The sequence below is a fragment of the Pseudorca crassidens genome, chromosome 18 (assembly GCF_039906515.1).
Source record: "Pseudorca crassidens isolate mPseCra1 chromosome 18, mPseCra1.hap1, whole genome shotgun sequence".
In the NCBI taxonomy this organism is placed as follows: domain Eukaryota; kingdom Metazoa; phylum Chordata; class Mammalia; order Artiodactyla; family Delphinidae; genus Pseudorca; species Pseudorca crassidens.
Window position 1 is genome coordinate 65,643,976 of NC_090313.1, and position 26,460 is coordinate 65,670,435.

Genomic DNA, 26,460 nt, shown 5'->3' on the forward strand with positions numbered 1-26,460 from the left:
TCTTAAAATCTGGCAACATTGACTTCACAGACCTGCATGGGAACACTTTTCTGGAACTACTTTGCCACACTCCTCACTGCTCCCTATTGATTCCCACTGAGCCTCCTTTTCCTATTGACGTGATCTACTGGCCTCTCTAGGCATTTGAATTTGTGCTCGCTGGTCCAGTCATACAACCCACTGGTAGTCAAGGCTCCTGACTGGCCCCATCAGAGAAGGGTTAGAGCTCCTTGACTCTTGTCAAATCCGGTCCCACTTCAGAGGGCTGGTTCTCAGCACAGTGTTAGTCGAAAGGTGACATTCAATACCTGAGATGTGGGGAACCCCAATGCCTATGATACATTCCACCTTCACTTCTTTGATCAGCGAAGATCCCCAAAGAGGGACTTATCAGTGGGTGATTTGGGTCATTTTCTGATGATATGAAACGTGAGACAAAAACACGTCACGTGTGTTGTTTGTCTCATGGTTGTTCGTCACATTTGGAGCCAATTTTGTGACCGCAATACCATTTTTAGAAGAATAGATGGTTGGGTCGAGGAGTGGGACTGGGAAATAGGACAATCATTTGGCTTCCATATAATATATTGATCAATTATGATGGATTGAGTAGATTGGAACAGTGTTTCAAGCTGGTTCAGTAGGGGAGAAACAGGGATGAGTATGTACAAGTTCAGGGTTCAGAATGGGATAAGTCCATTCTAAAGTGTGTGTGTGAATGCATATGTGAATGTGTGTGTGTGTATGAGATTGTCTTAGACAATTCTTAAATCTTCTGTTTGCCTGAGAACAATATTATGAATGGTCTCTATCATTTTACTGTAAAAATGTAACTCACAGCTATAGCTTAGATTTTTAAGAAAATTCTACTGGAAAATCAAAAAAAGGATTAACATGTACCCAGGAAGATACATCAGCGTTTGTGAAAGTCATGATATCATTTAAGAGACTTGTCAGCTACTAGCAGGTCAGTGGGAGCAGAAGTTCATTCATTCATTCATTCATCTGCTCATTTATTACTTTATCAGCAGATATTAACCCACTCTAGACTGGACCACATGAAATTGCCAACATTTGAGTTTTTCATCTATAAAAACAGAAATATGAGGCGCTTCAACACAAAATGTGCCAGGTGCTGTCTTAGGTACAGGGGATACAGAGGAAGAAACAAGAAGAACAGATGTGCGAACAACAGTGCAATGAAGGGTTGTAAGTGCAGTGACAGGAACACGTAGGAAGACTTGGGAGGTCCTAGGGAAGAGGGAAGTCAGTTTACTTTGGGGGTAGGTTTGGTAAAAGGTTTCAAAATGAAAGAGGTGCTTAAAACGAGTCCTGAAAGAAATCTCAATGATATTGAAACATCTGTGCTTGTGATGGAGGGTGTGTGTGGGTGTGGATGGAGGTAGGCTCAGCATTCAACCCCAAGGGAAGAGTGAATGGACAGAGAGTCACGCTGCAAGATTCGTGCATAGTGAGCAGTTTGGGCTCAGGGCCAAGGTGGGCACTGCAGCTGGTAAGGCTTGGTGGCTGGCTGGTGACACACAGACCACTTCGGGAGCTTCTCAGTTTCGTGTTAGAGGAAGAGCCACTGGAGCGTTTCCTGCAGGGGTGGGACATGATCTAACTGGTCCCTTAGGAAGGGCTTTCTCTTCCCAGCATGTGGCAGGTGCCACTCACAGAGCAGGAGACCTCCAGGTACCACTGAGTTGATGGACAAGAACCCAGGGAGGTAGATGAGTGAACATTACCCTTATTTTATGGCAGAGGAAGCTCCGGTAGAGATTCATAGACTATTCAACAGGGAAGAGACTTAAGAGGTCTTCTGTGATGAACGTAGTAACCTCCTCAGTAGACAATGCAATCTTCTTTTTCTAATTGTCATTAGTATCAGCTAATGTAAATTGAGGTTTGCTATTACAGCATTGCACTGAGGACTTTATATTTATCTCATGTTATCCTCTCACAACCCTATGAAGCAGGTATCATTACAATTTCCATATTGCAGAAGAGGAACCGGAAGAACAGAGAGGTTAAGTACTCTGCCCAAAGTTTCACAGCTGGTAAGTGCTGGAGCTGGGATCCACACGGTTATTGTACTCATTGTGAAATAACAGTGACAAGAATTAGGTCTTTGACTCTTCATGTCACATCCTTCTGGAGATCCACAACCAACTCGGTTTGAGTCCCCAAACCCAGTTTTCAGGTGCCAGTCAAGGCCACTGGCCTGGAAGCACAGAGGACCACACTCCCACTCCCACTTGTGCACCATGTACACGTGCACTCACGTACACACTTGGGAATGGACTTGCCCCATTCCAATTCCTGAACTGTGCATACTAAGGAACACAACAAAAAGGCAATAAAACAGGGTGCTGTGTCTCAAGCAAGCTTCCTCTTCATAAAATGGAACTTGAATGTTGCCATGACCTACATTCCAGGGATATTACATAAAGGAGCCGTTACTATTTGGTACAGTGATTGATTCTCCTTGGGAGAACGGAAATGGGTAATTATTCATTGGCATAGCCTCAGGGAACATCAGGTGAACTTCACAAAGAGGAAATAAAATTGCACATTAGACCCCTTGAGGCCCTTTGTCAGTTACAACCTTATGCTGAGCACAATGGGATTTGCTTTCCAGGTGTTCTCAGGGCCCCTCCTACAGCAAGCTCCTGGATCCCTCCTTTGCAGAAAGAGTCCAGAAGCCACTCTTACACTCTTAGGGGTGGCCGCCCTCCCGACCTCAGCAGAGCACTGACATCCAGGCCCTGGAGTGTGATTCAGGTGGTCCTGGGGTGGAAAAGAGGAATTACGGTGGGGGGGGGGGAGTGCAGACACTGCAGGAGAGTGATGCCCTCAGGGGACCCTGGCCCACCTCTTCCCCCCGCCACCACCGACTTCCTGTGCTCCTGAAGCCAGCCCTTGGCAGCCTCAGTCTCTGTAAAAGGAAAGCCAAGACTCAATCTCCAATGGATCGACAAGTGATTCAAAAGAGATGTTATAGGGAGAAGGTCAAAGAGAAAAGTGAAGAATGGGGAAATGGAGAGGAGCCATGGAAAGGGCCTTCCTGCCAATAACTCAGTGAAAGGACAGCATCGCCCTGAGAGGAGGACCAGGGAGGCCTCAGCCTGTGTGTTAATTAAGCCAGAGCTGACTGTGATAACAGGCAAGTCTGCACACGTTTAGCACAAAGTTCATTTTTGCACGAGATCAGTTTAAGGTGAATCCTTTGCAAACAGCATTCCACACAGTGGTTCAGCAACCCAGGTCTTTCTACACATCTTTCCCCCTCTCTTCTGGTGTCTCCATTGTTCACTTCCAGCCAGAGGATGGAGGATGAAAGAGTGCTTGGAAGATCACAGGCAGGTTTCCATGGGCCAGGCCTGAGTGACACACATCTCTCCACCCACACGCCTACGCCCAGAACTGAGCCAGCTCGGACCACACAGATACAAGGGCAGCCGCTTCTTGACAACGACTATGCTGGGCAGAGGGAAGCCTGAATCTTTGGTAGGAAGCTGGTGTCTTTGCTACACCTGCCGGCGTATTACAATACAGCTAATGAGCTTTAAAAGGTCGTTTTGAAGGGTCCCACTCTCCAATCACCTGCCCATTCTGAGTGATCACCAACATGCCATGCAATTTACAGCAGAACACTAGTTTATTCCATGGGTCAAACAACTGAGAAGGAAAGTTGTGATTTTATCATTATTTGTGAGATTAAATTATATTTATTATAAATACCATTCTTTTTATGTGTTATGATTCTGAAACATTTTCCGTTAGATTCCAGGAAATATTACTGTATTAACTACTTTCAAGATTAGCATTTTTATGGTAAATTGACGTTTGTCAGTATACTTCATGATATCACGGAGACTTTCTTTGGTTTTTGTGTATTCTAGAAATGATACAAAGATAGTTATGCTCGTGTCTGTGTCTGTGTGGTGTGTGTGTTTTTAAGGCACTTGGAGTTAAGAAAAAATTTGCATGTAATGAATCTGCAGATGATTTCCTTCATGTATTAAGATGTCATCTCAGTAACTTTCCCAGTAGTACTTGATAGGAAGGAGATGAATTTCTCAGACACGGACTACAGGGAACTGTCTTCTGTCGGCCTGGCATCCTCATATGTGGTTAATGAGGAACCTCTTTACAAAGAGAGTGGGAGCAGAGCATCAACAGTTCTTTACAGCTCAAAAGGGTGAGGGTCTTTCCTCCATCTCATCCTTTTTCTTTTTTTAAATTTTTGGCTGCATTGGGTCTTCATTGCTGTGCATGGGCTTTCTCTAGTTGTGGCGAGAGGGGGCTACTCTATTTTTTTTGAATTTTGGAATTTTATTTTATTTATTTTTTATACAGCAGGTTCTTATTAGTTATCTGTTTTATACATATCAGTGTATACATGTCAATCCCAATCTCCCAATTCATCCCACCACCACCACCCCCATCACTTTCCCCGCTTGGTGTCCATACGTTTGTTCTTTACATCTGTGCCACTATTTCTGCCCTGCAAACCGGTTCATCTGTACAATTTTTCTAGGTTCCACATATATGCAATATATTATATATATTATATATATGTGCAATATAATTAATATACAATATTTGTTTTTCTCTTTCTGACTTACTTCACTCTGTATGACGGTCTCTAGACCCATCCATGTCTCTACAAATGACCCAATTTCGTTCCTTTTTATGGCTGAGTAATATTCCATTGTATACATGTACCACGTCTGCTTTATCCATTCGTCTGTCGATGGGCATTTAGGTTGCTTCCATGACCTGGCTATTGTAAATAGTGCTGCAATGAACTTTGGGGTGCATGTGTCTTTTTGAATTATGGTTTTCTCTGGCTATGTGCCCAGGAGTGGGATTGCTGGGTTGTATGGTAGTTCTATTTTTAGTTTTTTAAGGAACCTCCATGCTGTTCTCCATAGTGGCTGTATCAATTTACGTTCCCACCAAGAGTGCAAGAGGGTTCCCTTTTCTCCACACCCTCTCCAGCATTTGTTGTTCGTAGATTTTCTGAGGATGCCCACTCTAACTGGTGTGAGGTGATACCTCATTGTAGCTTTGATTTGCATTTCTCTAATAATTAGTGATGTTGAACATCCTTTCATGTGCTTCTTGGCCATCAGTGTGTCTTCTTTGGAGAAATGTCTATTCATCTCATCCTTTCTGAGCATCTCACTTCTAAACACATGAGCAGCTGAATTTCTGAATGTAAAGGGAAGGAAAGTGATCATTTAAAATCCAGTGTAACATACCAATCTTGACACTAGGTTAAAATCTATCTATATCTACATGTTGATATATATCAGTGTACCTGTATGTATACCTTCGATATGTTCTGTTATTATTCTTACCAAGTAAGTCTTATCCTGATCTTACATTTTTTCATGTCGGGGATTGTCTTTTCTATTATGTTTATACCCCCAAAGCATGTGCACATGCGCACATGTGCGCGCACACACACACACACACACACACACGACATTGCTTAATAAAGCAGTCCATGATTTTAAGTTGCTTTTGCTGCATTCTTATTGAAGAAACAAGACATGAAGGAAAAAAACCCACAATTAAAAGTAATCTGTAAGAATGAAGCAATACAGAAAGCAAGTCATACACGAGCTCCTACAGGTTAGGCAGCAAGCGGAAGGGAGGTGGGAGGTGGGCAGTGGTGGGGGGAAGGGTACATCTCAGGTTGAGTTATCTTACGTGAAAGGGCTATTCTGGAAGTCACACATAACACTCCAGTGTACATCCTACTTATCAGACTCTAGTTACAGGTCCATACCTACTGCAAGGGAATCTGGGAAGCATAAACTGTGGTTGGATGTTTGGTAGCTGGGATAAAACTGGTGTTCTTTTAGTAAGAAAGAATGGGAGAATGGACTTTAGGTGGGTAATTCACAATCCCTAGCTGAGCAGAGTTATACTTTGGGGGCCATTATTGCGAATGGAGTCCTAGAACTAAATAAAATCAATTATAGACAACAATGCTAAACTATGTTTTCCTCAGTCGGAGCTGCAAGATGGAAATTACAACGCTGCTATGAGTTTTGGCTATAACTAAGGCTCCATGCTGCTGTGGTGAAGGTGGTCAGTTGGAAAACATCTCATCAGCAAACAGAGGGAAGAAGCGTAGTGTCCAGTGAAGACGGAACCCAAAGGACAATTTTCTGTGTAATAAACATGCCACAACATGGTCAAGGGGTGATGACAGGGCAGCAGAAATGTCTGCAGCAGCAACCAGGACTCACGGGCACCACCAGACGTTCCAGTGCTTGGAAGGGCACTGGGAAGTGACACACAAGCATTAGGACCCACTTGAGGTGGCAAAAAAAATCCCCCTTCTCAACCCCACTCTGCCAGGGAAAAGGAAGTGAGGTCAAGTTAAACTCAATCATGGGGCCGTGGGGACTAAGGAGGTGCTTTATACTGTCCATGGGGGCTTCCCTGGTGGCGCAGTGGTTGAGAGTCCGCCTGCCGATGCAGGGGACACGGGTTCGTGCCCTGGTCCGGGAAGATCCCACATGCCGCGGAGCGGCTGGGCCCGTGAGCCATGGCCGCTGAGCCTGCGCGTCCGGAGCCTGTGCTCCGCAACGGGAGAGGCCACAGCAGTGAGAGGCCCGCGTACCGCAAAACAAAAACAAAAGCAAAAAATACTGTCCATGGAATGTGATCAAAGTACCTAAATGCATTAGGCTGATGCCCTAACGCAGCCCAACACAAGAAAGACTTGGTATCTCTCCTCGTTCCCCTCCCTGATTCCTTTTGACCAGCTATGGGGAGTAAGCGAGTTCATCGCCTCAGAAGAATTAGGTCAGACCGGAGCTGGATATCAAGCTGACAGAGGGGAGTTGGGTGCCAACGCTGACTAAATGAGAAGCGAAAAGGAAGTCTCACTCTGAATCCAAATATGGGAATTTAGAAGGGCAAAGGCTAATATTAGAATGCTTAAGAATTAGGATGGGAAGATATATTTATTATCAGAGAATCAGGGAGTTTCCATCCATGTCAATACTTTACTGTAAAGAAGCCACGCTTTTATGTTAATAGATGTTTAAAATACTCAAGCTTTAGGATAAAAATGATTCGTTTGCTATATGGAAATTCTTGAAAAACTGTACGTATTACTGCTCTTCAAATACATATCATGACACGCATTATTACTGCAGGGCCGTTTCTTAAGAGTTTTCTAATCCCACATCCCACCCCAGAACTGAAAGAGCAACTCTCTGCCATAAAGGCGACAGCTTCTGACCATCTCCATCCCACATAGAAATGACAACCTCGTTAATGATGCTAAGTGTATATTTTAAATATATTATCACCACTCACACACCAACTGCCTCTGTTAAAAAATAATTACCGATTAGTTTCAGCAAATGCATTATAAAGAGGTGGCTAATTTTAACTATCTTCCTCCTCCCTGTTTTAGAAAAAAAAAAATTGAGTGATGCAGAGAAAGCAATCTGTTACCTGGAGGAATTTAGAATTTTTTAATGATCTTTGATCAGAATTTTTAAGAAACTCAAGAAAATGGTGGTTCAGGTAACAACAAGAAGTGAGTTGCAGTCTCCAGCTTTTAGCTTTCTCCTTGAAATTTAATGATACAAAATAAATCTACTTAACCGTTGTTTCTAATTTATCTCTAGAATGTCTTACAAGACGTTGTCTGGATACCCATTCTGGTCTCTGACAGCAGGGGTCAATCCTTCTAGATCTCTCCCTCTCTTCCTCCTGGGATACCTGCTCTTCAGCCTCATACAGACATCTAGCCCCTGTACCTCTGCCCTTGCCCTCTTTAGATACCCCGCCCCCTGACTATGCAGCCTGCCTCTGCAGCTCAGACCCCAAGGCAGAAGCCTCTCCCCCAGACCCTAGTCTCTATTGTCCATCTCGTATTTTGCCACTTTCCAGCAAAATGCAAACCCAGAATAGATCAACCATCCATTTTCTCTACTTTTAACCAGGATAGGCAGATGCTATTGGAGAAAATCATACTTTTTTGTATATTGATTGCACTACAGATTGGTGGTGTCTGATGTCAGTTGTTTCCTTAACACTGCCCAGAAATCCTATCTAGTCCCAAAGAGCTTTCACTTCTTTATGGTGGGGTTAAACTTTACCATTCACCACGCCTGCTACAATCTGGCTCTGCCCCTGGAATTGCACGTACACCATTCTTGCCAAGCTCGACAGTACCTTCTTTTTGCTGAGCAGTACTAAACCAGTACAAGTGAGGATTGTGGGCTGGACAACTAGGGCTCTTATCCTGACTTGACTGTTCATCAGCTATGTCATTTTGTCAAGTTTCTTTACTCCCTGAAGTCTCCATTTCTTTCACCCATAAAACAGATATAAATAGAGAATTACAAGAACTAAGTGAACAGTATGAATGTAATTTTAAAATTCCAGTCTAACAATCTTTATTTTTTACTTGGAGTAGTTCATTTACTAAATACTAAATTTAATCACTGGTAGCCTGAGTTTAAATTTTCCATCTTAGTATTTGTTTTCTTTTTTTTTAAAATTTAATTTTATTTTTTTTATACAGCAGGTTCTTATTAGTCATCAATTTTATACACATCAGTGTATACATGTCAATCCCAATCTCCCAATTCATCACACCACCATCCCCACCCCACTGCAGCTTTCCCCCCTTGGTGTCCATACGTTTGATCTCTACAGCTGTGTCTCGACTTCTGCCCTGCAAACTGGTTCATCTGTACCATTTTTCTAGGTTCCACCTACATGCGTTAATATATGATACTTGTTTTTCTCCTTCTGACTTACTTCACTCTGTATGACAGTCTCTAGATCCATCCACGTCTCTACAAATGACCCAATTTCGTTCCTTTTTATGGCTGAGTAATATTCCATTGAATATATGTATCATAACTTCTTTATCCATTCATCTGTCGATGGGCATTTAGGTTGCTTCCATGACCTGGCTATTGTAAGTAGTGCTGCAATGAACATGGGGTGCATGTGTCTTTTTGAATTATGGTTTTCTCTGCGTATATGCCCAGTAGTGGGATTGCTGGATCATACGGTAATTCTATGTTTAGTTTGTTAAGGAACCTCCATACTGGCTGTATCAATTTACATTCCCACCAACAGTGCAAGAGGGTTCCCTTTTCTCCACACCCTCTCCAGATTTGTTGTTTGTAGATTTTCTGATGATGCCCATTCTAACTGGTGTGAGGTGATACCACATTGTAGTGTTGATTTGCATTTCTATAATAATTAGTGATGTTGAGCAGCTTTTCATGTGCTTCTTGGCCATCTGTATGTCTTCTTTGGAGAAATGTCTATTTAGGTCTGCTGCCCATTTTTGGATTGGGTTGTTTGTTTCTTTAATATTGAGATGCATAAGCTGTTTATATATTTTGGAGATTAATCCTTTGTCCATTGATTGATTTGCAAATATTTTCTCCCATTCTGAGGGTTGTCTTTTCGTCTTGTTTATGGTTTCCTTTGCTGTGCAAAAGCTTTGAAGTTTCATTAGGTCCCATTTGTTTATTTTTGTTTTTATTTCCATTACTCTAGGAGGTGGATCAAAAAATATCTTGCTGTGATTTATATCAAAGAGTGTTCTTCCTATGTTTTCCTCTAAGAGTTTTATAGTGTCTGGTCTTACATTTAGGTCTCTAACCCATTTTGAGTTTATTTTTGTGTATGGTGTTAGGGAGTGTTCTAATTTTATTCTTTTACATGTAGCTGTCCAGTTTTCCCAGCACCACTTATTGAAGAGACTGTCTTTTCTCCTTTGTATATCCTTGCCTCCTTTGTCATAGATTAGTTGACCATAGGTGCATGGGTTTATCTCTGGGCTTTCTATCTTGTTCCATTGATCTATGTTTCTGTTTTTGTGCCAGTACCATATTGTCTTGATTACTGTAGCTTTGTAGTATAGTCTGAAGTCAGGGAGTCTTATTTTGTTTGTTGGAAGATTTTTAATCACAGTTTTTTCCCCTCAAGACTGCTTTGGCTATTCGGGGTCTTTTGTGTCTCTATACAAATTTTAAGATTTTTTGTTCTAGTTCCGTAAGAAATGCCATTGGTAAATAGATAGGGACTGCATTGAATCTGTAGATTGCTTTGGGTAGTATAGTCATTTTCACAATATTGATTCTTCCAATCCAAGAACATGGTATATCTCTCCATCTGTTGGTATCATCGTTAATTTCTTTCATCAGTGTCTTATAGTTTTCTGCATACAGGTCTTTTGTCTCCCTAGGTAGGTTTATTCCTAGGCATTTTATTCTTTTTGTTGCAGTGGTAAATGGGAGTGTTTCCTTAATTTTGCCTTCAAATTTTTCATCATTACTGTATAGGAATGCAAGAGATTTCTGAGCATTACTTTTGTATCCTGCAACTTTACCAAATTCATTAATTAGTTCTAGTAGTTTTCTGGTGGCATATTTAGGATTCTCTATGTATAGTATCATGTCATTTGCAAACAGTGACAGTTTTAGTTTTTCTTTTCCAATTTGTATTCCTTTTATTTCTTTTTCTTCTCTGATTGCCGTGGCTAGGACTTCCAAAACTATGTTGAATAATAGTGGTGAGAGTGGACATCCTTGTCTTGTTCCTGATCTTAGAGGAAATGCTTTCAGTTTTTCACCATTGAGAATGTTTGCTGTGGGTTTGTCATATACGGCCTTTATTATGTTTAGGTAGGTTCCCTCTATGCCCACTTTCTGGAGAGCTTTTATCATAAATGGTGTTGGATTTTGTCAAAAGCTTTTTCTACATCTATTGAGATGATCATATGGTTTTTATTCTTCAATTTGTTAATATGGTGTATCACATTGATTGATTTGCCTATATTGAAGAATCCTTGCATCCCTGGGATAAATCCCACTTGATCATGGTGTATGATCCTTTTAATGTGTTGTTGGATTCTGTTTGCTAGTATTTTGTTGAGGATTTTTGAATCTATATTCATTAGTGAGATTGGTCTGTAATTTTCTTTTTCTGTAGTATCTTTGTCTGGGTTTGGTGTCAGGATGATGGTGGCCTCATAGAATGAGTTTGGGAATGTTCCTTCCTCTGCAATTTTTTGGAAGAGTTTGAGAAGGATGGGTGTTAGCTCTTCTCTAAATGTTTGATAGAATTCACCTGTGAAGCCATCTGGTCCTGCACTTTTGTTTCTTGGAAGATTTTTAATCAAGTTGTGATCTATCCTGGAGAATGTTCTGTGCACACTTGAGAAGAAAGTGTAATCTGCTGTTTTTGGATGGAATGTCCTATAAATATCAATTAAATCTATCTGGTCTGTTGTGTCATTTAAAGCTTCTGTTTCCTTATTTATTTTCATTTTGGATGATCTGTCCATTGGTGTAAGTGAGGTGTTAAAGTCCCCTACTATTATTGTGTTACTGTCAATTTCCTCTTTTAGAGCTGTTAGCAATTGCCTTATGTATTGAGGTGCTCCTATGTTGGTGTATATATATTTATAATTGTTATACCTTCTTTTTGGATTGATCATTTTCCCTTGATCATTATGTAGTGTCCTTCCTTGTCTCTTGTAACATTCTTTATTTTAAAGTCTATTTTATCTGATATGAGTATTGCTACTCCAGCTTTCTTTTGATTTCCATTTGCATGGAATATCTTTTTCCATCTCCTCACTTTCAGTCTGTATGTGTCCCTAGGTCTGAAGTGGGTCTCTTGTAGACAGCATATATATGGGTCTTGTTTTTGTATCCATTCAGCAAGACTGTGTCTTTTGGTTGGAGCATTTAATCCATTCACGTTTAAGGTAATTATCGATATGTATGTTCCTATGACCATTTTCTTAATTGTTTTGGGTTTGTTTTTGTAGGTCCTTTTCTTCTCTTGTGTCTCCCGTCTTAGTATTTGTTTTCTATTTGTCCTGTTTATTTATTTATTTTTTTGACCTGTGCTTGCCCTTTTTTGGATTAATCCAAAGTTTTTATTAGTATATTTTTGCCTATCATCATGATTAATGTTATTTTTCTTTGGGTTAGGACATCATAAACTGTGGAATTAAGGATTGTTTCCAGGAAATTGACAAGGATGAAATTCTTGATCTGGGTAGCATGCTATCATTCTTTTATTTATTGAGCACCTAGTTGTTTTTTTTTTTTGCGGTACGCGGGCCTCTCACTGTTGTGGCCTCTCCCGTTGCGGAGCACAGGCTCCAGACGCGCAGGCGCAGCGGCCATGGCTCACGGGCCCAGCTGCTCCACGGCATGTGGGATCTTCCCGGACCGGGTCACGGAACCCGTGTCCCCTGCATCGGCAGGTGGACTCTCAACCACTGCGCCACCAGGGAAGCCCCTTATACCACATTCTGTTCAAGGCTCTGGGAATTGAACAGGGAATAAAAACAGATACATGCTCTGCTTTCGTGCAGTTTATCATCTAAAGGAAAAGGAGTATGAACTCTGAGCTTAGACAGTCCTGGGTTCAGAAACTAGTGTCACTAACTAGTTGTGAAACCTTAGACAATTGCCTACACACAGTGTATTCAAATGTAAACACTGGAATGATATTTTCTTTGGAGGGTTATTTTGAAGACCAGAGATAATGTATAGAAAGCTCCAGCACAGCTGGGGCACGTGGATAGTAATACCTGGTGCTATAATTAATTATTATTATTATATTCACTGAACTCTAACCACCTGAATGCTTTGCCACGCACTAGTATTATTAAATGTATGCCAGAAGGAGACCATTTTCCTCTCACTCTCCCTCTGCCTGCACATTAAAACTGTTGTATGTGTCTTAAATATTTGTATTTTTCTGCACTCTAATATTCAATTTTGTGAACATAATTTAATTCATGGTCTATGAGTTTGCAATAATAATGGGATTTGGAATAATAATAACCATATTATTATTGCAGCATGGTGACATTTGCCATTTTCCTTGTGAAGACAGGCTTTTAAAGTTAGTGTCATATTACTTCTGGTGATTATTATTAACTACTAAGTTTAACGTTCCTGTGAAAAGGATATGTTGGGAAAAGCAGGATCCCGACTTTAAAATAGTCCTATCTCCAAAAAGATCTGCCTGGAATCGCATAATTAATTAGCATAAAATCACTTTTCAAATTCTCTGGCTCCTGACTACAGTTTTTCACATTGGAACAACTAGAAGTTCAAACTCTTTATAATTATCATCATGTCAAAGTGTTTAGTGGGACTTCTACATATTTGTCAGTTATGTGATTTCACCTAGACACCATGGACGGAATCCTTCATGCTGTTCAACAATATGTGCTTTGGACTATACCTCCCAGGAAAGTGCAATTTAATGGGAAAAAATTTTGACTAATTATATTGCCAGGGGAGATTATTAGCAGTGGTTCTGGAACTTTACTTTGCATAAGAATCACCTGGGAGGGAGCAGGCACTGAGTGAGGGCATGTTTGGGGGCAAGGATTGGGGATTGTTAATAAGCACAGAATCCTGGGCTCCACTCCCTGAGACTCCAGTTGGCAGATTGGCCATGAATAATCTCTTAATCTAAAGCTGGACCCTCAGGGGGGTTCTTTCACTTCCTGTGCCAGTGCCCAGGAATCAAAGCTGCAGATGTGATTTCTGCTCAATTGTTATCCTTCAAATCTCTTCTCATCGTTTCTCCTGGGGTTATTCCACGGCAGCAAGGCTTGCAACTTAACCTTGACCGCACTTAACCTTTTCATAAATCATTATTTATAAAGAAATTAAATGAGCCAGACTTCTTGGACTAAAAATGAGGTCGTACAAACTGACAATTTTAACTATAATTTAGAGGAAAAATGTGAAGTTAGAAACATCGAATCAACGACTGGCGAAATTAGAGTTCAAATCGATTCAATTACACAGGTATTTGTCGGTGACCTACCGAGGTTCTGCCAACCCACTAGGCCTGGAGGAGAGAAGTGCATAGCTGTCAAGGAGCTCAGCTTCCATTAGATAAGATAAACACAGCCACAAAAATAATAATATAATAATTTACGCATTAAGGCATGGAGAAAGATACCATGTGAACAATGAAGAAACATTTAATTTCATCTGGATGCCCAGGGGAGAAGTGACTTTTAAGTGGACTTTGAAAAATAGGTAGAAATTCACCGAGCAGAGAGGGGAGAAGGGGTATCTCAGCAGAGGGAAAAGCAGGAGCTAGGATGTGGTGGAGGCAGTTGGGTATTTCAGCATGGCTGGAGGAGCAAAAATAGAGCAAGTAAGCTGAGCCGGTTATGAAGGGCCTTGCGTGTTTGCTAAGGAGTTGGGGTATTTCTCTGTAGGGAGCAGGGAACATTAGAGGCTCTTAATACAAGAATGACACGATCAGATCTGTGTTTTAGAAATACAACTCCTGCTGTGACATAAAACTAAAATGGGCCAGGATCTCTCTTGACCCTGGACCCCTGCCTTTTTCCCACCCTTGGCCCTGGGTTTATGCCATGTCCTAAAGCATCCGGCAGAGTACTGTGATCTACTTAATGCCTCCTTATCTCCAGGTCTCAGCTTTAGATATTAGTTCTTCCAGAAGATCTTTCCAGACAATACCCCCCACCCCACCCCCCCCACCAATGGGTCAAGTGCACTTAACACGTGCTCCCCAGATGCCCCGTGATTACCCCATCAGGGCCCTTGCCAGACAGTATCAAAATGCCCTGTCGTTCTCAACAGACTGAAGACTTCTTCAGGTCAGGGACCAGATCTTGTTCATTTTGGTATACGTGGTGTCTGCCGCTTCCCTTGTCTGGCTCATAGTGGACACTCTGTGTCTTCTTTGAGTTGATTCATTTAAAAATGAGTCAGACTCTGGTCTCTAATCCTGTTCTGCTATTCACCACCCACCACTGTGCAACTTGGAGGGAAATTGACCTTTTCTGTGCTTGTTGTTTTTTTCTTTTTCAAATGGAGTTAATAATAGTACCTAATTCATGTGGTGGTTGTTAGCAGTCAATGGAATAGCACGAGGAATGGATTTCTTTCCATGTCTGGCACTTACTAAATGCTCAAGAAATGCTTGCAGGACACACATGGGGAGAGGCCGGACTGGCTGGTGGAAAAGAGGCTGGTTTTCAGATCCACTGACACACAGTATCTAAGGATCAGGTCTGGGAATCTGTTTTATTATTTTTAATACCTCTTCCTTTATTTTTTTCTTTCAAAAGTTATTCCTGCTTACTTTCTAATACCTAAATGATACAGACATAATTAAAATATAAAAATAAAAATTCTATACCTCTTAACTCTATAATTCAATTCTACCTGGAGATAAAAAAGTTTTTACAGTGTATATATACTTTCCAGGTATAGATATAGATGATATAGATGTAGGTGTGGATTAATGGATGAATAGATGGACAGACAAGTGAGAAAGCAAATTTAGTAAAATGCTGGTAAATTGTTGGTGGTAGAGTCTAGGTGATGGACATACAAGTGTTCTATAAAGTTCTTTTAACTTTGTTATTCAGCTGAAACTTTTCATGATAAAATATTGAAAAAATAACATGGCATCCATAGGTAGAGACTTCTATAATATATATTAAGTAGGAAAACCAGGTTACAGAATATCATGTATGTTGTGACACTAGTTTGTTAAATAGATTTTTATATTTATAAATTATAATATAATATTATCGACATAATAATGACATAAATGTAGACATAGATAAGGTTGCAGATATTGATCTATGTTTATGTCTGTATATTACCCATATCTATATCCCTATGAATATCTATATCTGGGGCACAAGATACAGCTTCTACATATGGATTTAGAAAAGCTAAAAATAAAAAAATGAAAAAATACATATTTATATTCATACAAATGTTAACCAAAAGAAAATTGGTGTAGTTATAGCAAAAGAGTAGAGTTTGAGGGAAAAAAGCATTACTAGAAAAAGAAAAACATTTCATGAAGATAAAATAGTCAATTCATCAAGAATATAATAATTCTAGATTTATATGTTTCTAGTAATATAGCCCCAATATATATAAGGAAAAATCAACAGAATTAAAAGGAATAATAGACAAAGCCACAATAAGAAATGGAGATTTTAACAAAAAGTCAATAAAACACAGTAGATCTGTGCGTCATGATTAGCAAACTTGACCCAATCTCTGAAGAAAATATTGATCAAAATAGACAATATGCTACGCTGTAAATCTCTCTTGAAAAACTTCAAACAATTGAAATCATCCAGAGACTTCATGTTCTTTGACTACACTGAAATTATGGTAGAAATAGATGAAAGAAAGAAATGAGATAAATGGGACTAGAAAATGGAAATTAGAAAATATTTGGAACTTAATGATAATGAGAATACTGTATATCAAACCTTGTAGTATGCTGCTGAAGCCACTGTTAGAGAGACATTTATACTTTTAAGTGCATGGATTAGAAAAGAAAGGCTGAAAATTCAATGACCTAAGTATCCAGCCCAGAAAGCTAGATCTGTTAAAGCCAAATAAAGTAGAAGGAAGGAAATAATAAAGATAAGAGCAAAAATCAGTGAATTGGAAGGCAAATATACACTATACATTAGATTCAACAAAGCTAATATCTTAAAAATAAATTTCAAAAAGTCCAAGAAGATGTATAAATCTCTAGCAAGACTGATCAAGCAGAACTAAGAGAGGGCATAAGTTATTCTTATCAGGAAGTAAATAAGGGAGTTTTGCTATGATCTGACAGACATTAAAAAGATAATGAGGTTATAGAAACATCTTTATGCCAACAAAGTTGAAAATGTATGTGAAATAGATGAACTCTTAGAAAGACACAACTTGCCCAAATTGATAGAAACAGAAATTTTAAAAACTCTGAGGAGTCTACTATCTATTTAAGAAATTGAATCTTAATAAATACAGTCATGATGATGGTGATGATATTTGGAGAGCCTCTTAGACCCTAACTTCCATTTTTAATGTTGTGGGAGTTTTCTTAGCCTAATGGCTGGATCCTCTCATTTATTCCTCCTGACAGGAGAAGGGATTACCTGACAGAGGAGTTGAGGGAAGAAACAAGACATGCTCAACTCGGTTTTTCCTTCTCTTTATTCAGATCTCACTTCCTGCTGAGAGGAAGCCTTGTGATCTGCTCTCTTCTCTGCAGGAAATAACCTGCAGTCCAGCAATTGTCCAGTGATGTCCATAGGTGGGAGGGTAAATTGTCTTCTGGGAAAAAAAGTACTAGCAAGGCTGCAGATCTGAAGACATTTCCTCTGACTGACTGTATTAATAATAAAAGTAACACTTAGAGCTTCATCGACCTATTCCTGTGTGTCTCTCTCTCAATTTTTTTTTCCAACCTGGGAAAAGAAGTAAGCAGTATTACTTATTGATCTTTTAAATTTCTGACAAATAAGTGGCTCAACTCCCTCATCTGTAAAATGAGGTAATAATAGTATTAAATGAGTTAATACCTATCAAGTGATTAGAACCTTGCCTGACAAATAATAAGCACTTAATAAATGTTAGTTGCTACTTTCTTTAGAAAAATTAAATCCTTACTTGGTGCCAGAACTGGGTTAAATGCTTTACATTGCATTATGTTGCATGATACGTAGAAGAAATCTTTGAGGTAGGCTCTATGATTAATTACTCTTACGTTACAAATGAGGAAGCCAAAATTTGGGAAAGTTAAGTGACTTTGTCCAAGGTCATACGCCTCATAAGGTCTGACTTAAGAGTACACAACTCGTTCTTGCAAATACAAGCCATTGGTGATAAGTGGGTCAAACAAAAGAGAACAAAGGATTCACATGCATTTGTCACTATTCCTGGAGAGGAAATTTAGGGTAGAGGTCCTACCGATGGTCAACCAGTAGCATCAAGCCCCGAGAAAACGACAGTGTTTGTATGATGTTTAAAAAGGACCCACTTGAATAGGAGTAATATTCAAAACAACATTACATATTCATGGAACTCCAAGCATGTCCAAGAGTCTTCATGAACCATGTAAATATCACACTATTAAAAGTGAAGAGTCGGGTCTTTTCAAATATCACTAACTTTGGACCTCCAGCTCCAGTTCTCTTTGGAGTTTTGCTTCCCTCATGAGAAGGTCTAATGGAACCCTATCCCTGATCAGATTCCGTGAGATCAGTCCACGCTTACACATGGTTCCAAAATCACTTTCCCTTTTCTCTTCCCTCCCACTAAGCTGGGCCAGCCAATGCCTTCTTTCTTGTGATAAGCGATCAAGCTTATCACACAAGCTTTTCCTAATCATTCCTGAAAAGAAAAAGGCAAGATCTTTTTGGAAAGGATGTATGACGCCTGAAGCGGGTCTCGGATCCACGTACAGGCCCTTTAGCAGATGTGGAGCCTGCTGATGCGCACGCAGGTGTTTGGAAATGTTTACAGCCCGAATCTGGGCCAGGAATTAGGGAAAAAGATGTGCTTCTTACACTTTTGTGGGAGAGTATATGTGATGGGGAATTTTCAAGACTACATTTATTTCTGGAGACAAAATTTTATAATGCTGAAAAGGGGGCTGTGTATTAAATTTTAAAGTGCTGTTCAAATAAAGTCAAGTTATCCAAATATTTGGAGTTAAGGAATTAACAGACATTCAGAGCATGTGAACAAAATTGGAAACACCTTCAAGTTTTTTTAAATGTATCACATTTGTATGAAGTTTTTTTTATTGAATAAATTTGACATATAATATTATGTAAGTTTAGGGTGCACATTGTGTTACTTTGATATATTTGCATATTGTAATATGATTGCCAAAATAGTGAGAGTTATCACATTACATAATTATAAGACAATATTATTGTCTCTATTCTTTATGCTGTGCATTAGATCTCTAGGGCTTATTTACTACTTGTTACAAATTATTACCCTTAAACACCATAATCCTTATCCCTCCCACACCATCCCCCGGTAACCACCATCTTACTCTCTGTTTTTTACCTATTTAACTTTTTATTTTATTTTGTTTTGTTTTTATTTTTTTGGCACGCCACGCAGCTTGCGGGATCTTAGTTCCCCAATCACGGATTGAACCCGGACCCTCAGCACTGAAAGCACGGAGTCCTAACCACTGAACTGCCAGGGAATTCCCCATATTTAACTTTTTAGATTCCACATAGAATCTTTGTCTGACTTAGCAGTTGTCTAATTCTTGTCTTTGTCTGACTTAGAAGTTTTCTTTTAAATGACTGCTTTGCTATGTCTTTGGGCAAGTTCAAATCTATTCTCAGAGACCTCAGTTTCCCTATCTGCAATTAGGACTCCATACAGCACATTGATATGTAAAGGGGATTTTTATATAATGCCTATATTTCACTTTGGCTTTCTTGAATATGGCCGCTCTAAAACCACAAACAGCCGAGCCAGATTTTCCTTATGTCTGAGCTCCCCGCAGAGTAAGTAAAACACTTTACTTTTTTTTTTTTTTTTTTTTTTTTTGTGGTACGCGGGCCTCTCACTGTTGTGGCCTCTCCTGTTGCGGAGCACAGGCTCCGGACGCGCAGGCTCAGCGACCATGGATAGCTCATGGGCCCAGCCGCTCCACAGCATGTGGGATCTTCCTGGACCGGGGCGCGAACCCGTGTCCCCTGCATCAGCAGGCGGACTCCCAACCACTGTGCCACCAGGGAAGCCCCTAAAACACTTTTCAAAAGTACCATTAACTCGGCTGGACTGCTACTCCCTCGTATTATATGGAACCCAGGTGGTTTTTAAATGTTAACACTTCTTCCAAACTGCCTCCCTGGGTCCCACTCCCTGGGCACTTGGAAGGTAAGATCTCATTATTTTAACATTTTCTATAGTTTCTCTACAGGGCATATTCAGTTGGGCCACCCCAGAGTTTCCATTTTATAAGAATGCCCCTTCCGAACAAGAAAGAATATTTATGAAGCTTCTCTTCTGACAGCTCCGAAATTAAAGTGATAAAAAAATTGTTTAAATTGCTAATCTGAAATTAATGTTCCCTTTCCAATAAGAAAGAATGTTTTCATGAAGCTTATTCTGACACTTCTAATATTAAAACACTTTTAAGCCTGCCCTTCCAAAATTAAGGGAAAATAGTTAAAGTCTCTGTGGGCATCTGGGGATGACATTTCTATGTGAGGTCTTAGAAGAACATACTCTCCTGGTCCTTCCATTGGCTTTGCTGTTTCATTTTCCTTGTTTTCTTCCTTATGTAGAAACGGTACCTGAAGTTCAGGGCTTGTGCCTTTTTCCTGTTTCTCCACAAACTCTCTTTTAGATTTATACATTCATACAGGGATTTTTATAGAGTGAGAGTCTATGAAAATCATAGCAATTTGCAGTCCCGAATTACCCCCCAGAACATTAAGCAAAAGCCTGTGTGCTCCACTGGCGAAAACTGTCAGCCCAGGGGAAAAGAAAAGGAAAACTTACACAGGAGGTATGGAAGAAGAAAAAAGAAGACAAATAAAAGGCGTAAAATTTAAAAGTGGGTGAAAGCACGAGAGGTATATTCCCGTTTCCAGAGAAACCATCAGTCACCTAGAATTCTGCTTACTTGGGAATCACTCGCCAGAGATGCGAGGAAGACTCTCCATCAAAATCCAGAAGAGGAGCATTCATGGCAAAACTGAGAAAAGAGCTCCCCTGGTGGCGCAGTGGTTGAGAGTCCGCCTGCCGAGGCAGGGGACGCGGGTTCGTGCCCCGGTCCGGGAAGATCCCACATGCCGCGGAGCGGCTGGGCCCGTGAGCCATGGTCGCTGAGCCTGCGCATCCGGAGCCTGTGCTCCGCAACGGGAGAGGCCACAGCAGTGAGAGGCCTGCGTACCGCAAAAAAAAAACCTGAGAAAAACATTATTTTGCTTGAGCTTATAAAAGCAATAAATAGAAATTCTATAAAGGCCCCTTTCAACTACATGTATATAAATTATATTCCATATTGCTGATCCACAATTAAATCAAATTTATTTTCAGAATGGCAACCGGGACAGAACTGTTACACTTGCGTACGCCTGCTGGGGACAGCGGTTGGTAGGACCAGTGAGCGGGAGTGATAAACAGTAAGTAATAATTATGTGGGGAGGTAAAGGATGTCTACCTTTTAAGGTCCTATTTGTAACTATTAAATCCCAGAGTTGAGACAGAGAAAACAATTTGTCAAATTACACGTTCAATAACAAAAAATATGGTGTCTGAACAACCTTGCGTAAAGAAAATCTGTGTGTCAAGGGGTTTGGATGGATGATGAAACATCTTAAATTTTACTCTTGAGGATTTACCATGTCCCCAGGACCACAGTCCAAATCAGAGCTTTGAATTGTTCCGAAATGTACACTTGACTCCTTCAGTAAATTATACATGAAGATCCGGTTTAAGCATTTGCTATATTTATAGTGCCTTAAATTGGTATTGAATCCCAGAGTGTTTGGACCTCAAAATAAAGAAAAAATGACTGTTGATTTCAAAAATAGCATTCCTTTTAATTAAAACGTGTACATGCATTACCGAAAATTTAGTAGGTGCATATAAGCCGAAAGAAGAAATCACGCGTAATTCTAGCATTTAGAAATCAAGACCATTGTACCATCTCATTATATATTCTTTCCTCCGCCATTTAAAATGGCCGCGTGGTATAACATTGCATGGATATACCATAGTTGATTTAACCAGCTCCTCATTGTTAGAAATTTAGGGTTGTTTTCCATGTTTCGCCAAAATTCATCAAGTGGCAATGAAAACCTCTGTAACATAAATCTTTGTACAGATCCTTTTGCTCTTCTGCAAGTAACTTCGGGCAGGAACAGAACTTCCACAAAGAGAAAAATGTAAAGCATGGAGGTAGCAAAGAAGCACCGCTTTCTAAGAGGTCTGCTCTGACTTCCGCAGGCCGTCTGGGCTAGAGTCGTCCTCCTGCTATGCCCGTGGGCTGGGGAAGCAGCCTTCTCATTCAAGGGCTGTCTGTTCTGCACAGCTTTGTGGTTAGACGTCAGTAAGCCTCCCAGCAAGGGTCTGGGAATACCTCCTCTCCCAGTTCTAGGAGGAGGGATTGCTCTGGGGAAAATAACTGTGACTAAGCTGGGATCTGTCGGAGGGACAGGGCTGGGGGGACGGGGACGGGGTGGAAAGAGTTATTTTGATATCTCTCCTACAAATACATCCTGTTGATTTGAGAAACACCGTCACACTCCTGTCCGGACTCCCCCTGGGGTGCCTGCTGCACTCAGGGGGGTGCAGAGGTTAGTAACAGGCTGTTTCCTTGATTTGGCCCTAAGCAGGGAGAGGGCCGGCTCTGACTCCCCTACTGCAAAATCTCCAGTGAGCCCTTAGCACCCACGAGGCATCATTAGCCTGGTGTATCAGCGACCTCGCCCTTTCCCTCTCCGCTCCAGCCTCACCAGACCACTCACCAAAGCGACGTCTGTACCCCAGCTCCCTCAGCGTGAACATCCATCCTCACCTCCAAAGTCTCCGTCTTTCGTTATAACGCAGGATAACCATCATTTCCTCTGTGGAAGCTTCTCCAGGATCCCAGGCAGAGTTCGTGTCTCCTCACTCTTATTCCAAGAGCCATCGTGACGTTGGGCTGGTGGTCTGTGACCTGCCTCACCCAGCAGGCTGTGACTCTTCCTGTTGAGGATTGTGGCTCTGGGAGTCTGTCTTCTTGGTGCCCAGAACAGAGTCTGACATGCAAAAAAGCACAGATTTTCCATTTTTTATTTATTTTCCAACGAACGAATTTAAATGTTTGAAACCATTAACTCAGGAAGTTGCACGTGAATATTTTTAAACAGCATTAATGAGCCGATATCCACCCTTACAATGAACTCATTCATGCAACCCATCCAACATGGCTATTAAAATGGGGGGGTGAATAGATCGCAAAGGAGTGGAAGCCATTTTCAAATATTGAACTATAGTTGAAATTGAAATATAACTAATATGTTCGTTTCAGGTGTATTACATAGTGATTTGACATTGGCATACATTATGAAATGATCACTATGGTAAGTCTAGTAACCATCTGTCCTCATACAAAGTTGTCACAATAATTATTAACCATATGCTGTGTACTTTATCCCTGTGACTTTTCATTATATAACTAGAGGTTATACCTCTTAATCTTCTACACCTATTCCCCCACCTCCACTCCCCTCCCTTCTGGCAACCATTTATTCTCTGTGTCTATGAGTCTGTTCTCATTGTGTTTTGTTTGTTTGTTTTTTAGATTCCTCATACAAGTGAGATCATGCTGTATTTGTCTTCTTCTGTCTGACTTACTTCACTTAGCGTAATACTCTCTAGATCCATCCATGTTGTTGCAAATGGCAAGGTTTCATTCCTTTTTTATGGCTGAGTAATATTCCATTGTACATCTTCTTTATCCATTCATCTGGACACTTAAGTTGATGGACACTTAGCTTGCTTCTATATCTTGCCTATTACGTTTCTGGATCTTGGAAAAGTGGCCTATGTAGGAGATGTAGGCCTAGCATACTCCCCTTTGGATACCAGAACTCTACGGCCTAGGGGTGCCCCTACGTGGGCTGAGTGGGCCCTTCTGTTGTGGGGCAACCAACTACTCTGAGTGTCCTGGTGGGTGGGTTTGGCCCCCAGCCCAACTGGCTGCCAGACCCTGCCTCATGAAGTGAGGACTAATCAGCTACTGAGCAAGGCTGGGTGCCTGCATGAGCGGCTGCAGGGCTGGTGGTATCACAAAACAATTTTTGAAAAAATCTGTTGTTTTTCACTATATCTTGTTTTTACTTTTTATTTTCATTTATTTATTTATTTATTGGCTATGTTGGGTCTTTGTTGCTGCGCGCAGGCTTTCTCTAGTTGCGGCGAGCGGGGGCTGCTCTTCATTGTGGTGCCCGGGCTTCTCATGGCGGTGGCTTCTCTTGTTGTGGAGCACGGGGTCTAGGCGCACGGGCTTCAGTAGTTGTGGCTCGCGGGCTCTAGAGTGCAGGCTCAGTAGTTGTGGCGCACGGGCTTAGTTACCCCACGGTCTGGGGTGAGATCTTCCCAGACCAGGGCTCGAACCCGTGTCCGCTGCATCAGCAGGTGGATTCTTAGCCACTGCGCCACCAGGGAAGACCCTATACCTTGTTTTTAAAGGGAACATAAAAGAAATAAAACCACAGAAAGTTTGTAGCATCGTGCTATACTGTTTTAGAATTATGTTTCTCTCATTTTCCTCAATCCACTCAAGGATTCACAGGGAACAGCAGGGAATCTCAGAATTTATGTTAAATCAAGAACTGGGTCCCAACACATCTTCTTAGAAGGCTTCTCAGTAGAACCTTCTCAGTAGAACCTCAGTGCCTTAAAAACAGCCAGGAGGGCAACAGAAAAATGGAAGTTCTTATCAACTGGTTATAAATCAGTTATAGAAACATAAAATAATTGTTTTAAAAGTAAATATAAACTAATATATTGGCCTTTAATTTTTTCCCATTTAGCTTTGGGAAGAGTTACCAAAATTCAAGGTGTGTGAAAGGCCAGAAAAGTTTGTTGTGTTGTGGTCATTTTAAAGAAATAATGTTACAGTTTTAAAACTACCCTCCAAACATTTGAGCTTTATTTTAATGGTTAGAATTTGGTATAGGGAGAGTTTATCTTGGATGCCAACCTAAGAAGTGAGATCAATTTAATACTACAAGCTCTTGGTGGTATGAGGTGAGTTTACCTGCAAAGCGTGTCATGGCACAGAATCAAAGAACAGAGTCACAAGGAGCCCCCAAACAAAGCAAGGTTTTCCTACCCAGTTGGGGGTAGCTGCATCTCCCTGTGAGTGTAAATAATCTGGGGACGAGGAGTGTATGCACCGTGTATGAAGGACAGTGAGGTCCCTGGACAGAGGCAATGAGGGGGACACCACTTCTGAAGAGTTTTCCAAGGGAATGACATCCTGAAGGATTATATAAAAGGAGAAACAACCTGTGCTTTCCCTACAGCATTTTCATGCTTATATTCACATTTTATTTAAATGCAGAAGTTGTTAGCATTTTGAAACTATCTTCCACTTGAGAGTCATTTAAATAATTACCTAGATAATATAATATCCAGGAGCATGCGTAAGAGGCACCCAAGATGCTTTGCTTCTGGGGAGGAGCCTAGGAAATTGGAGGTTAATGTAACAGAGGGGCATATGCTAAAAAAAAAAAAAAAAAAGTTCTTGAAAAGAATAGAGGCATCTCATATAAAATATAAAACCAGCTCTAGAGGAAATAAATTCTGAAACTGTTAACAGTCTGTGATTCTGTGTAATGGGGATGGTGGGAGACAAACTTCTTATTTGGGGCTCTACTGTCTGGATCTTTTGCAAATTACTATTATGTGCACACCTTGCTTTTAATAAAGGAAGAAAAACTTAAAATAACTATAATGGATATATCCTTTAAAAGTAAATGTCTTTGAGGCTTCCCTGGTGGCGCAGTGGTTAAGAATCCGCCTGCCAGTGCAGGAGACACGGGTTTGAACCCTGGTCCGGGAAGATCCCACATGCCGTGGAACAACTAAGCCCGTGCGCCACAACTACTGAAGCCCGCACGCCTAGAGCCTGTGCTCCACAACAAGAGAAGCCACAGCCATGAGAAAGCCCGGGCAACGCAAGGAAGAGTAGCCCCCGCTCACTGCAACTAGAGAAAGTCCGCACGCAGCAACGAAGACCCAACTCAGCCAAGAATAAATAAATTAATTAATTAAAAAAATAAAAATAAAGAAGCTGCCTTCATAGACTGTGTAGCAATAATTGTTACTGTTGTTTCAAATTAATTTCTATTAACAATAACAAAATGGTCTATAAAATTAAAAATTAGATACCATTTATAGTGATTTCTTGAAAATCTAAACATCAATGGGAAATAGAGAAAACCATGTGAGCTTAAAACAGAACCTTCTGTCTTCCCCCCATAAATCACCTTATTTATTCTCAAATAATTTAATATAAAAATAGTTCAGAATAATACTACCAAATAATAGTACTATTAAAGCAACATCTCATAAAAATCACTGGTGTTTGAATTCTATTTCATGAGAATGTAATTTTCCTCTTCATTCTGTAGCCCAGGTGAAATGAGATTGAATCTTAACAAAGCATTTGTCTTTTGTTCTTTGTTTATTAAAAGGGGACCAAGAAGGCCTTTTAAATGAAATGTAATTCAATAGAATTAGTTTGAAAATAAATAGAACACATGTGGTTAACTTTGCTTTTGAAATTAACCTATCAGGCACAGATCTCTGTAATTAAAGAATCCTAATTCACAATTCTCTGAATCACTGCATTTGGCAGGCAAATGCCAGTAATTTTCATTTCACAACACAGTGCCTCAGACAGTAATAAGCCAGAAGGAAAAACATGCAGGTTTAATCAGGTAACAAAGCATGTCAAATACTTATCCTGAAGCGAGGGAGTCTGGCACATGAAGTGTGAGCCTCCGAGAAGTCCCTTAGGGAATGTTGTATGCTCTGATCTCTACCTTTTCACAGCCTCTGCTGAAACCTTTAAGAGGGAAAGAAAAGTCTC

At 40.6% G+C, this 26,460-nt stretch overlaps 1 protein-coding gene across 14 annotated transcripts in view; it reads right to left on the reverse strand.

Moving 5' to 3' along the window:
* Positions 1-3,642: 3,642 nt before the first annotated feature.
* COG6 (component of oligomeric golgi complex 6) overlaps positions 3,643-26,460 on the reverse strand; it is a 299,945-nt gene continuing 277,127 nt past the window's right edge. For 8 of the 14 annotated variants that reach the window (XR_010936899.1, XR_010936893.1, XR_010936896.1 and 5 more), the window contains 2 exons: positions 22,393-26,436; positions 18,649-21,366 (listed from right to left, as the gene is read on the reverse strand). The gene's annotated coding sequence lies outside the window, so the exon portion shown is untranslated. Of the gene's footprint in view, positions 5,221-17,027; positions 17,300-18,648; positions 21,367-22,342; positions 26,437-26,460 lie in introns of those variants that run through there. The other 6 variants (XR_010936888.1, XR_010936898.1, XR_010936897.1 and 3 more) reach the window with 6 other exon arrangements.